Genomic DNA, 12,840 nt, shown 5'->3' with positions numbered 1-12,840 from the left:
TGTACAACTATAATTTTGCTTCACATTAATAACAACCTAGCAGAGAAGCCCAGAATCAAATGCCTTGCTCTCAGCTGGGGGCAGAAAGCCAGAGTGATATATCTTGGCTGGTGACCTATAATGTTGGAAAAGTAGGCTCTACATTCACTCAGGAAGGGTGGGCGGTATTCCGGATATGTATCCCCATTCCTCCATGATTCCTTTTTTTTTTTTTTTTCCCCTTTTGGTAATGTGTGCCCCGAGACAATGAAAAAAAAAATGAATTACAGATAATAAAAATAGCATATCTCTAGAACAAACGGGAAATGCAGCGCTTTAATTTCTTCGGATGTCAACTCTGTTCCCTGCCCCACGCCCTACCCTGCCCGGGTTTCTGCGGCACCGCTGTGATTCTATATTGGCGCTGGGGTGGGCAGCGGTCTGGGCAGTCGCCCGCAGGGAGTCCACTTAGCGCTGCACGCCCAGGACTTTTGGTCTTGTTCGAAGCCGAGAATCTCTGAGAGCTTGGAGGCTACGGATTCATTTGGGTGGAGTGAGGTGTTATTATTGTGGGATATTCTCTGCGGAGTTGGCCGGGAGAGTGAGCAGCGCAGGAAGGGAGTGAGCTGGGCTTGGGCAAGTGTCCGCAGAAGTCGGAGGTGCCCCCGGGAGAGGTATGCCGGAGGGCTCGGGCACGGGGCGGGGGAGGGAGCGGGGAGGCGGTGTGGAGGGACAGGGGACAGCTTGCCAGTTTTCCCTCTGATTAATGACGCTCACGCTGCCGCGCGTGGCTCCGGCGCTTTGTCTCCAGCCTCGGGGCTGGCGGAGAACTGCCGGGGAATGGATGGCACTGCGCGCGGGGCGCACCCGGCAGGTGCCCGCGCTCGGACTCTGCCAACTCCGGCCGCGCCCAGTGGCAGAGGCCCTAGCCCCCGAAGGCGCCCGGCCCCGGCCGGCTCCCGGGTGTGGCGGTCCGGGGGGCTGGAGGCTGCAGCCGGGGCGGGGACGGATGCGGCCGGGGCTGCGGGGAGGAGCCGGGCGCGTGGGAGGGCAGGGACTGGCGGAGGGGCAGGCGGCGGAGGCGGGGAGGCAGGGGCGCGGGACAGAGGGACGGAGGCTGGCTGGTTCGGGGTGGGACGACAGAGTGACAGAGCAACGGACAGGTGGGAGCAGTTAGACAGCTTGAGTCGGGGAGAGCAGAACGCTGAGAAAGAGAGGCAGAGCGGGAGAGAGAGGGAGCGAGACAGAGGGAGAGGGCGCGAGAGGGAGAGAGAGAGAGGAAGAGAGAGAGAGAGAGCGAGAGCAGCACTCGCGTGCACCCTCCCCTCCAGACGCCCTCCGCTGTCCGAAGGAAGCGGCCGGGGCACTGAGTGGGAGCTGGAGAGCTATGCGGGCACAGAAGACGGGAACAGGGATCCTGAATTGCTAGTGGGACCGAGACACGCCGAGGGACGGACAGATCGACACACGCACGGACTGCCAGCCGGCACGAGTGGCAGCTCCGAGAGCAGAGCGCAGGAGAGCCAGAATCCAGCGCTGAGCTGCCCGGCTGAGAGACAGGCAGACAGACGTGCGGAGGGACAGACTGGCAGACAGGAGGCGGGGGCTCGTTCACTCCCGAAGCCAACCCGGCAGAGAAGGCGGCGGCGGCGCCCCCTGAGCTCGTCCGGAGCAGCAAGCAGCGGGGGCAGCGGGGTCGCCAGCCAAAGCCATCACAGTCGCCGGAGCCGCGCGTGGATCCCAGCCGCCGACCCGGCAGAAAGCTCGTTTTACTAACAGTTAAATAAATCGACCAAAAAAAAAAAAAAAAAAAAGAAAGAAAAAAAACCAAAAACCAAAAAAGCCAAGCCAAACCAAACAAATCCAGCCAATTCAATCATTGAGAAACAATATTAATAAAAACCAAAAACTAAATCAAATCAGTCAAGGCACCAAGACGCTGGGGGGATACCCACTGTTCCGTCAAGGTAATAATCAAGGTCTTCCGACGTGAACATTGCACGTCTTTTGTGATTTTTTTTTCTCCTCTTTTCTGCCTTATATCTGTGTTTTTCTTTAGATTTCTTTCTCATCTGTATTTCTCCTTCATGTTTGTAGAAAATTGTTGATGTTATACATGTATTGTGTTTTTATGTTTCATCAAAGGAGGGGTAGACTCCCCTCCCCCAGAAAAGCTGGAAGAGAACTGAGAAGGGCAGTTCTTTTCATCAGAGAAGTCTACAGTGATTTATGCAGGTTTCATGGTAGAAAGTTTAGGACCCTCTTATTTCATTTGAAAAGAGAACTATGCAAGAGGCAAAAAAAAGTTGTAATCAGTTTGTTGTTCTCAGGGTCTGGCTCCCAAGGGCTTTTGGGGGAAAAGATGTTACCTTTTATTTTTACATGTTTGAAATTTGTGTTTCATTGCAAACTCCAAACTTAATGTCTTGTGTGTTGGGTTGTAAATATGGTGGTGGAACTGAGTTGAATCGATCATGTATTCAGAAAGTTTCTTAGGAAGAGAAATGGACTCAGTTAATGTGTATGCATAGAAATAGAGCTGAAGTGGATGTGGTTGCTGACAGCTGCAAGGCTGAGTACTTGATCACCTCCTTAAGATACAAGATAAGGACAGAGTCCAAGCCTAAAAGGAAAGGCAAAGGAGGCATTGAAAGTTACAAAGGGATGAGAAGCTAGTAAGCACAATGCAAGGCTGGTAGAAATCATTTCTTGGGAACGTGTTTAGAGTGCAGATATCCATTTTGATTTCTGATTTTTAAAGGCTATTGGTATGACACTTTAGACTCTCCAAAAACAATGACATTCCCCAAATTTGAATGAATCTGTACAAGATTTTGCTCAAATGCTGAATAATTACAAATGATTCCCACCTCCTCCTCACCTACTTTGGGGATCAGAATCGCTATGATTGTTTTAAGAAAACAGAAAGGGAGATGACAGGAAATAATTTTTTTTTGGTAAAAGTTAGAAAACCTTTGACATACACTTTAAAATAAGTGCACCTACTCCTTTGATCCTCTGTATTTGTGTCACCATGGGACTTGTGTGTCTTAATAGGATTTTAGTTAATGTCATTTTCACAATGAGACAGTCGTTTGGAAGCCAAGAGCTCTAGCTATGTGCTGTTCAAATAGCCAAATAATCTAGTGTTTTGGCAGTAATTGCTTCTGCTGCACTCCTAACGTGGATCACATGTGAAAAATTATATATGCGCTCATTTCAGGTTTATATGGATTTGTAAGGTATGTATTTGTGTTTGATCCCGTATTTCCTCTCTTATCACATTCCTTCACTTCTTTTTATCATTTCAACAAACAATATTTTTTAATTTTCTGGAGAATGAGTTTAGGATATTTTTTAAGGAATACACTTCACACAAAAGATGCAAAAGTCTAACCTCTTACTGTCCTTGCTTATCAATACTATTTGTTTGCTTTAAATAATTTGGTTTATATGCAGTTTTTAAGACATTTAGATGCTGTGCATTTATGGCTCCGTTTCTCTTGACATGGTTTGTGTTATTTGATAAATAATAATACAAATCAATTGCTGTAGGTGAATGCCTCCTTAACAGAATACTTGGTTTAGGTAAGGCATATTTAAAGAAACTTCTGCAGCTTCAGAAATTGACTTTGAGCTTCTCAGTGACTTAATTTCACTACACGCTGATTTCTCTTTTACAGTATTCAACTCAGACAGAGACAGGTTTGTGTGAGCTCTTAGATTCGCAAATTGCTGATCTCCCAGTGACTTTCCCTCTTAGATCCCAGCTGAGTATGGTTACCTTGAGAACTGTGGCATTAGCCCTGTTAGAGCATGCTCCACTGGGGAGTTCTGTGCTGTCTATTTTTAATGCTATTTAATGAAGGAGGGAGCGCCTCACTCAGCAATAAAAGAAGCATGATGGAAGACAGAGCAGTGCATGGTTTTGGATACTGGAGAAGGATATATGAAAAGGTACAGACTGGCCATTGGATATGGTAATTTTAATTAGTCCTAATGTGTTGTACTAACAGAAATCAATTGATTTTAGTGAGAGAATTACACATGAATAGTCTGCTATGTGTTTTCATAATCCTCTTCAGTAATTCTTAGAAAGAAGACTCAGTCATTTGAGTGCCTTAAAACTTAAAGGAGATATTAACCAAGGGGTTGCTGCACACATACTATTTTTCATACAAGCTGTCAGATTCTTGGATGGTGAGAAGTGCAGAAATAATTTCAGATTCCTAAAATACTGTTCTAGTGGAGGGTTTGGAGCTTGTAAAATGTTTTGGGCATAAAACAACTAACATCCTTCTAAGACATTATAACTTGAAGCTCTGCCTTGTGAATTTTCGTTTTTCTTTTATAAACTTGGAGTCTGGTTCCAGAATTGTGGCAACTAAGTGAAGTGGGAAGTTTTGGTTGAACTTGGTAGAAAATTTGAGTTGTTTTCTCTCCTTATTTTGAGATAAGCACAATAGATTTATCTTACTGAAGGTTAGGTATTTTTAAAATGTAGATAGCAGAAGCAGCACTAATAATTTTTGGGAAGTTATAATGAGGGGGGAATATCTTAATGTTATAGTGCATAAAACATAAGAAGCCATCTGTCTGCAATGTTTGTATAACGTAGAACACCTGTCTTGAGGTAGACAGTGAAAACGTTCAATCAGAAAGGTCTCTGTTATTCATTTTCATATTAACAACATGCTATATAATCAGGTTATATATTTGTTCAAAGTGAAGCTAATTAGACAAATGCCTAAGTAGTTTAAAAATTAATAAACATGAGAGAAAGTGAGAAATTTTATTAAGTGGGGTAGTGAGTTATATAATTATTGTTAAATAAAGCTGGTAGAGCAACGTACAGAGTTTTTTAGATTTTGCCAATTTCTGTGAAGAATAATCCCCCCAAAATAAACTACTAAGAGAAATGTATTGTAAGGAGTTATTCTAATTTGTTGTTATTGTTGTTTTCTACTTTGTACTTCTGGGGGAGGGGAAATAATTACACACTGGCTGTAATATTGCCCTTAGTGGTCATGCTGTTTGGACCACAATGCTGATACCTTTCTCAAGATTCTCAAGTCAGTGGGCATTCTCATCTGAATTCAATGTAAATTTTGTCTGTGGACAAGATAATGATAAGCTACATGAGTAGAGTGTGGAATGAGTCAGCCCCTGAAGACACAATGTACAACATAGACAGAAGTGAATATGACTGAGGATTCTCATTAGGATTGGGAGACAGTTTGAAGTCCATAAGGTTGGAAATTGCAAATGAACCGTTTGCATATAAGTTAATGTAATTCAGATCTGCTTTGCAACAAGGGTAGGAAAGAATGTGGGGCTTAAAAATGATGTGGACAGTGAAAGTCATTTCTTCAAATGGTAAGTACTGGCATCACTCTAACTGGTACCATGGGGTGGTAGCATGTTTAGAAATTTGTGACTTTCTAATCAGAAAAAGAATTGTCTCCCTTAAAATGCATTATGTCACCTGGAAAGTTCTGGACACATTTTAAGTCAGTGATGACCTTATAAAATACAGACTTCCTCCCTTTAGACAAAGGGTCTTTATTTTTTAGGGAATCTTGTGGTTCCAGAGGCTCTATGTTTCCGCTGACTTTGCTTTCTTTTGTTTTTCATTCTAACATTTAAAGTTAAATATGATACATAATTTCAAGCAGTGCTATGAGTAAGTGCTGAAGGACTATTGAAGGTAAAGAATATTAGCAAGCTGTATCTGTGACTGGGTTTGTTTTTCTCAGGCTATCTTTGCTTCTGAGTGTTAGTTTCCTTTAAGGTACATTTATGCCAAGTTCTAATAAATTGATTTTTTTTAGTGTCTTATCCAAATTAATTTTGCTCATTTTGGGTTAAACTTGGCCCTGGATGTTCACAGGATTTATTATTTGTATTTACCTCACAACCATTTCATTGCCATGAAGAGCAGATATAAGCTGAGATACAAAGTATTTAAATTATATACATAAATATAATATTCTTGATAAAAAATAAAGTGCTTGGGATGGAGCATCAAGTTCGTTTAGGAGTTTTTAATGTTTGGTAACCTTGTTACCTTTTGGCCTCTAAGTCCTCTGTAGTCTGGTGATGTTTTCTTAAGGTATAAAATGCCCGTATAACATTTTGAATATACCTTTCTCTAATATTACTGGGACATTTCTGCATCCCGGGAAATAGCTGTGCAGGTAAACCAAAAAGTGAATTGAAATAATTATACCAGGAAAATAGAGAGCATTTTGAAAAAAACAAAAGGATTGGCTTGAATACACCAAATTGTCTGTCTACTTTCAGACAGAATCCTTAACCATTATGTTATGTTCCTCTTTTCTAGCTGCCAACATAGAGCTTAATGTTGCCAGGTGGAATGAGTGTTAATCACTAGCCGTGGCCACAGTAGATCAATATTTTGAATTCCTCCACACATTTTCCCAAGGACATTTCTTCTGGCAGTTTTTTATACCCCCGCTTAATGTATGTGTCCATGCCACATATTATATAAGATTGTTCTGAGTCTTATAATCAAGGGATGCCTATTAGGATAAAAGTGCAGCTTCAACTTACTAAAATACTGAAAAATTAGTCCAAAATGGTCTCACTCAAGACACTTATTCATAATAAATGTATGTATTTTTAAAGTAACATCCTTTACAATTGCTCCTTCTGTCTAGCAACAGAGAATAATGTCATTTTATCCAGGTGAAGGGGAGAGAGGACCCGTTGGTAATCATCCCTTTTAAGAACAGGCCTCTTAATCACATTCTCACATTTCACATTACTTCAAAATGACACAACAGTTCATAAATTAGAAATCCACCGTGGATAACACACAAAGTATTGAGATCTCGCTAACAAAATTACTTCTGCAAATAATAACATTGGTTTTAAGATAAATGAAAATAAAAAATATGGTTTTGAGAGGAAAAATTTGAGATTTTTAATAAGAAAACAATTACGTCACTTTTTATTTCAAATATTTTGTCAAAGTTTGAGATTTATTTGACATATTGTGGTTGTTTCCACCCAGAATCACGTTGTATAATATGTAATCTTTTTTCTGCAGTGCTGAGATATATTCACAAAGCTTATCTACCCAGATAAACCAGTAATCTCTTCCTGATACCCACACAAGCTAGGCAATAAGTCCTTGTGATAGGGACATGCAAAAGAAGAACTCGGTGAATTCTTAACGAGACTTAGTGCAGGAATGCTTAATAACGGATGCACGTTTCCTTACGTTTGTGGGATCCTCAGTTGGTTCTTTCTTACGCACTAAATACTTGAGATAAGGAGAACTGTCTCTAGGGAAGCGGAAACCAGATGAGCAGCTTTGCTTCTAATTGCTAAGATACGATACTCACTTTAGAACGTTCTCGTCCCTAGAATCATACTGAAAGGGAAAAAAATGCACGTTGACATATTTCGATCTAGTTGAAATTAAGAAGCAACACCAATAACTGAGGTAAAATGTTTCAACATGTTTAAAGAACAAAATGAAACATCAATTTCAAAAAGTTTTAAGGTCCTAGAGGTCCAAATATACTATCCCTTGGCTTGTAAATCAGAAGGCCTAGCTATCCTCTAACTGTTCAGTAACTTGAGTTGCTTTCAGGTGCTCTCATCACTGTGGCAGAGGCCAAAAGAATCAAGCCATGGGTCAAAAGAGGGTGAAGGAAGGGCACAAAAACTCCCTGGAATCCAGGAGCTACCCATAATTGTTTAACTGTTATTTGTTCATGAACTCAATAGGAAAATAAAGAGCTATTAAATTGCTTTTGGAGCTTTTATAAAAAGGTATATATTAAAATGTTTCTACAAACACAAGCTAAAATTCTCACACAAAGTTCTAATATTTTTTGATACAAAAATATCTATCCTCTGCATGACATGTTTTTCTCAGCATTTTGTCTGTTAAAATGTGAGTTTGGTGGAAATCCCAGCATTGCTGGCATTTGATTCAATTTAATCACCAAAGAGCTTTTGGACAGAAAATGAGTAGATTCTATGTGAGTATGTGACAGAATCAGGATTTCTGCAGCATTTGCAAGCTTCAAATACTCACTGGTTCTTTACAAAACTGAGAGAGTTGTTAAAAAACAAGAGAGACTTTGATTAGAAATATGGCACTTTATTTTCTTTTTTTAGAGAAAGAATATTGAAATTTATGGTTAGATGATGACTCTTTAAGCCAACATAGCAGACAGTTGAGTCAAAACTGCTATTGAATTCTGCAAATTAATTAATTGTCAGGACTTTGCAGCCGTATCTATGATCCTATTTTTTTTATCTGGCTTATGGGAATGATCAGGTAACACTTTTAAATTACATAGTTTCGTATTTGTTTATTTTAAACTTGCTTAGATATGTTGGTATTATTGGAATTTTAGGAAACGGCCAAATAACCTGCGTAAGCATTAAAAATAAGCATTCATAAGCACTCATAAGCATTCAAAAATCCCACTGCACACAGCTAGCTGGTATTAAAGATTCTTCATTTTTTTTTTTTCACTTAGGTGATGATTTAACTTTGGTCACGGCAGCTAATTCCTTTGTGAAGATTAAAATCTTTCTCCAACCCTGAAATTTCCACATAATCACTGACAGAGTCCTGGAAAGATAAAATACTAGAGCGTGCGATCGTGTTGGGCATACACGCGTTGCTCTCTGCTTAAGCCCAGTTAGACTCTCTAGCTGGACACCTTCGTCTTTAATTATTATTGTAATGATTGTCTTCGTCCACAACAATGTATGACCTAGGTTTTAGTGGGTTTTTTCAACATCAAGAGGTAAGGGAGTACACATAGTTAAATGTGAGAGTTTATGTATTAAAACAATTACACATATTCTGGGACGAGGTTGTCAATATCCCTCCAAGAGAGAGATTATTTTATTCCACCAATGACCATATGTCTGCTTTTTTCTGTTTGTTTGTTAGATAGGATATCAGGAGCTCTAGACAGAGAGTTGTTTATAATTCAGTGGAGCTTCCGATGGAAAGTCGGGTTCAAACTAGCAGAGGGGATTATACCAGAGGTGTGCTGTGAGCTTATCTGGGAGGGAGCCGGTGTTTGTTGTGTGCGAGGAAGGCAGGCTTTACCGCGGAGCTTCCGTGGGGGTCTGCAGGTTACAGATATGTGCAAACTTGGACTGAAGTAAAAGGTCTTGGGAAACAAGGCCTAAATACGGTGTTGTATTCACATCTTACTACTCCACAACTTACCTCCGATGCAGTTTCGCACCTGAACAACCAGTCCTGGTGTCTGGCTTCTGGGTCTGAGTAAGTAACAGTGTGACGGTGGCCATGACTCTAAACCTCTCCACCTGTCACAGTTTCTGCAGGTAAAATTGTGAGTGACACTCGTCCAATATAAACAAATTACTAGCTACACGACTTTAGCAATTTAGTGACTTCCTCCTTGCTTCGATTTTTTCATTTGTAAAGTCAGATCAGGCCTACCCGGAAGGATTGAAGCAGAAACGAAGTGCTCAGCACAGGCACATAGGTATCATGCACTAAAAAGAAGCTATCATCTTTTCATATAAAAACCTGTAGAGATTTAACCTCATTACGTAAAGGAGACAAACTTCCCTTTAAGATTTTGTTGTTGTTAGCAATTTAGAGTACAGCTTTCTTTTTTTTCTACCCTGTAACGTTTTTGGTGGTTAATATTGGAGACTAGCTTTGCTCTTTTTCTGTGTCTATGAAATATGGAAGGCCAAGCCAAGGTCGGAACTCCTCGAGGAGTGTATACTGCAGAAGAATCCTGATGTTGCACAAGGCGGCCACCTTGTGTCAGTCTCTAAGGGAAGGGGTGGCCCAGTTCAGGTTTGTCTACAAAGTGAACATATAGATAATATTTCTCCAAAACAGTTCAGCTGTGTCATTGTTACCATCTAAAAGGGATGGCTAAAGAACAGAATCGTTGAACAAGAAGGGGTTGGAATGGCTCCGTGAAGGAATAACCTTAAATCCTGTGTTAATGGATGAAAGCTTTTAAATGGCAGATTTGGACTGGCACGGGACGTGGAAATATTTTCAACTGTCTCTGAGACATTAAAGCAAGTGTTGACGCCTTGGGCTTGCTGGTCAGCTCCCTGGCACCCCACAGAAGGCTTTGGTTTCTCAGCACTCAGTGAGCTATTTGGGCTGAGTAGCTGATCTGGCCTCTGATCCTGAAACATCTGCTCTTCCTGCTGCTGAAATGAATCATTTCTGCACCCGTGTGAAGGTGGCCAGAGGAGGGGAGAAACTCCTCTCATAACTGGGGTTTAATCAGTGGGTTCCCCTTGTAGGAAATGGGATGCCACAAGGCATATTCAGTGCAAGAGAAGGTGAGCCTTGCAAAGCAATAAATTCATCAACTAATTGAGCTTTATTTTCTGTTATAATTTGAATATCAGCCATTCTTCTGAAGGAGAACACACTCAGAAAGTTACCTAATGAAACTTCTCAGAAAGTGAGAATAAATTTATAATCCTTTGGTATTCTGATATTTGCTGAAAAACAAACTAAAAACAAGGAGAGGGTAGACAGATTTTATATATATAATATATTTTGTAGGTCTATCTATCTATATATCATGTCCATCATATATATCTTATTATAAATATATCTTATATATCTTGTCTATCATATATATAATATATATCTACGATCGGCATATATCTGCGTCTATACCTATACCCAGAATCTGCATAACGCACATGCTTAGAGTCATCTAGCTAACTCACATTAAGCAAAAAGTAATTTGGCCCCCAAACATTTCCTAATACATTTTTCCACCGTCCTTAGCAGTCCTTGCTTGCATGTGGCAGATGTTTAATTAAAGTTTGTTGAATTAAAAATTGATCTTTATATTGTTGATGGCATCTAATATTCAGGACTTAAGATCAGCCCCCCAGTAAAGTTTTAATTGTATTTTCCCCCTAAAGTTTCAGCCTAGTGGACTTGAATTCATCTTTCTGAAAGAGAGAACAAAGATGTGCCCTTGTACGTGGAATTGTAACTGAGCTCAATATTGTTTGGACTGTCACAAAGGAGTCCCTTCAGATCTCAGGCTGTGACGTGGGCTTCTACAGGAATACAAGACCCCTAAAATTTTAGTCCACTTGAACAGAATACATAGATCACTTTTCCATCTGCATGGAAGGGAATTAAGGTCAACACTCAGTGAATGTGGTCTTGGGAGAAGGGATGAGGCAAAGGCAGGTTCACAAGAACTTTCCAAATCACTGGTACACAGAACTAGTGACAACTCATGTTTACTGGACAGGTGCCTGTGGAGAGATTAACGATGTTGAAGGTGATCCAAGATGTGGGGAGAGGATTCACTCCTCTAAAGGCTGAGTGAGCAGGCAGTGCTAGATTAGAAGGCAAGGGTGAGGAAGGGTGGGAGAAGCCAATGTGGCCAACTGGGGAGGGGGGAGGCCTCCAGTCTCCACTTCCTCCCAGCCCCGCAGCAGCTCTAACCAAGCTATAGGAGGGGCTGCCTTCTCTCCCTGCTGTATGGGAAAAGGAGTTTGGGGCATGGAGGATTTAGAATTCCACGTATACACAAAATTCCATGCAGTATTTTATTATTTACCATTGCTGACCCTCCTGGGATAAGATTATGGCCCCGATGCTTATTCACAAAGAAAGTTAACTAGGCCTCCTTCTGGAGAGTTTACTCTTAGCACCCTTCCAGGAGCAATTTGGGACTTTATCTAAGAACTAGAAATGATTTCAAATACAATTGTGGTAGACTTGTGATTTGTACACTTTGCAGATAAAACCAATAGCTATATCCAGCAGAAGGCCATTTGTATAATCAGAGATTCGCCCGACGGATCTAGCAAGAAAGGAGAGCTCTAAAATCAATTTTCCTAAAATCGCTGGAGAACATTACTTCATTGTTTCGACCTAGCTGTGAAAATAGATTGATTTTGATGTTTTAAGAAAGGCTGAGGGAATATCACTTGTTTTATCATTTATAGATTAGATCCTGGGGCTTAGGCAAGAATCAAATGGCTTGCACTGGTCGTCAAGGAATTCATAGCAGTGAGAAGAACCCAGACCTGCAAACTTGAAAGAATTCATCTATTTTACCCCAAGTCTTGGAGAACTTTCCTAATGTACTGAACTGATAGAAAGCCAACTTTTGGGTATTCCGGATGAAATACATTGTAAACATTCAGGAAATCTAAATGAAAAGAATGTGATATGTTTCTGTACTTTTTAGGAATCTACTGAGTGGCCATTTGTGGAGGAAATCTGTACTTATTTCTGTATTGATTAGGTCATTAGTCCCATTTGTTCGGCTCTGCGGGAATTACTTCACTTGGCTTGCTCCTTCTGCTCTCTGAACTACCTCACTTCTCCAGGCAAAAACTCTTATCAATAGAGAGATCCAAGATTTCTGTAGTTCTTCCTGTATCATTTGCTGATGCCACAGGGACAATGATAAGAAAAATCAATATTCCTCTATTGATGCTGACTTTACCTTTGGGTAGGTTTTTGATCGAAAGCTCCTTGTGGGGTTGTGGTTTTGGAAAACTAATTAGCTCAATAATTTTACAGTAAGTGTTAACTGATACTTATAAGCCACCTCTTGTGTGAAAGGCACTTGTGTGCCCATGTGATGTCCACACCAATCTACCCTCGGTTGTGATCACCGCTGTGGCAAAGTTTCTGTCCCAGCGTACTTGGGAATTCTTGTCTAAGGCAAAAGAAAGACGTCTATTTCATCCTTCTTTTGTTTCTTCTTTGTACTCTGGTTTATGCTGTCATATGTAATAGCCATGAGAAACCCAGAGATTTAGAGCTAACCTAGAGATTAGGAACTGAGAACCAGGGGCAGTGAAAGGACATGT

At 40.8% G+C, this 12,840-nt stretch overlaps 1 protein-coding gene across 38 annotated transcripts in view; it reads left to right on the top strand.

The window, feature by feature from the left end:
- Positions 1-422: 422 nt before the first annotated feature.
- The window catches only part of ARPP21 (cAMP regulated phosphoprotein 21), a 151,737-nt gene continuing 139,319 nt past the window's right edge, over positions 423-12,840 (top strand). For 11 of the 38 annotated variants that reach the window (XM_048216194.2, XM_044383275.3, XM_048216193.2 and 8 more), the window contains exon 1: positions 1,097-1,946. The gene's annotated coding sequence lies outside the window, so the exon portion shown is untranslated. Of the gene's footprint in view, positions 654-1,056; positions 1,947-3,561; positions 3,960-4,861; positions 5,356-12,840 lie in introns of those variants that run through there. The other 27 variants (XM_044383276.3, XM_048216189.2, XM_048216185.2 and 24 more) reach the window with 15 other exon arrangements.

This window comes from Ursus arctos, unplaced genomic scaffold (genome assembly GCF_023065955.2).
Source record: "Ursus arctos isolate Adak ecotype North America unplaced genomic scaffold, UrsArc2.0 scaffold_20, whole genome shotgun sequence".
NCBI classification, from domain to species: Eukaryota; Metazoa; Chordata; class Mammalia; order Carnivora; family Ursidae; genus Ursus; species Ursus arctos.
Note: the sequence above shows the minus strand (reverse complement) of the source record. Positions and strands in the feature narration are given on the sequence as shown.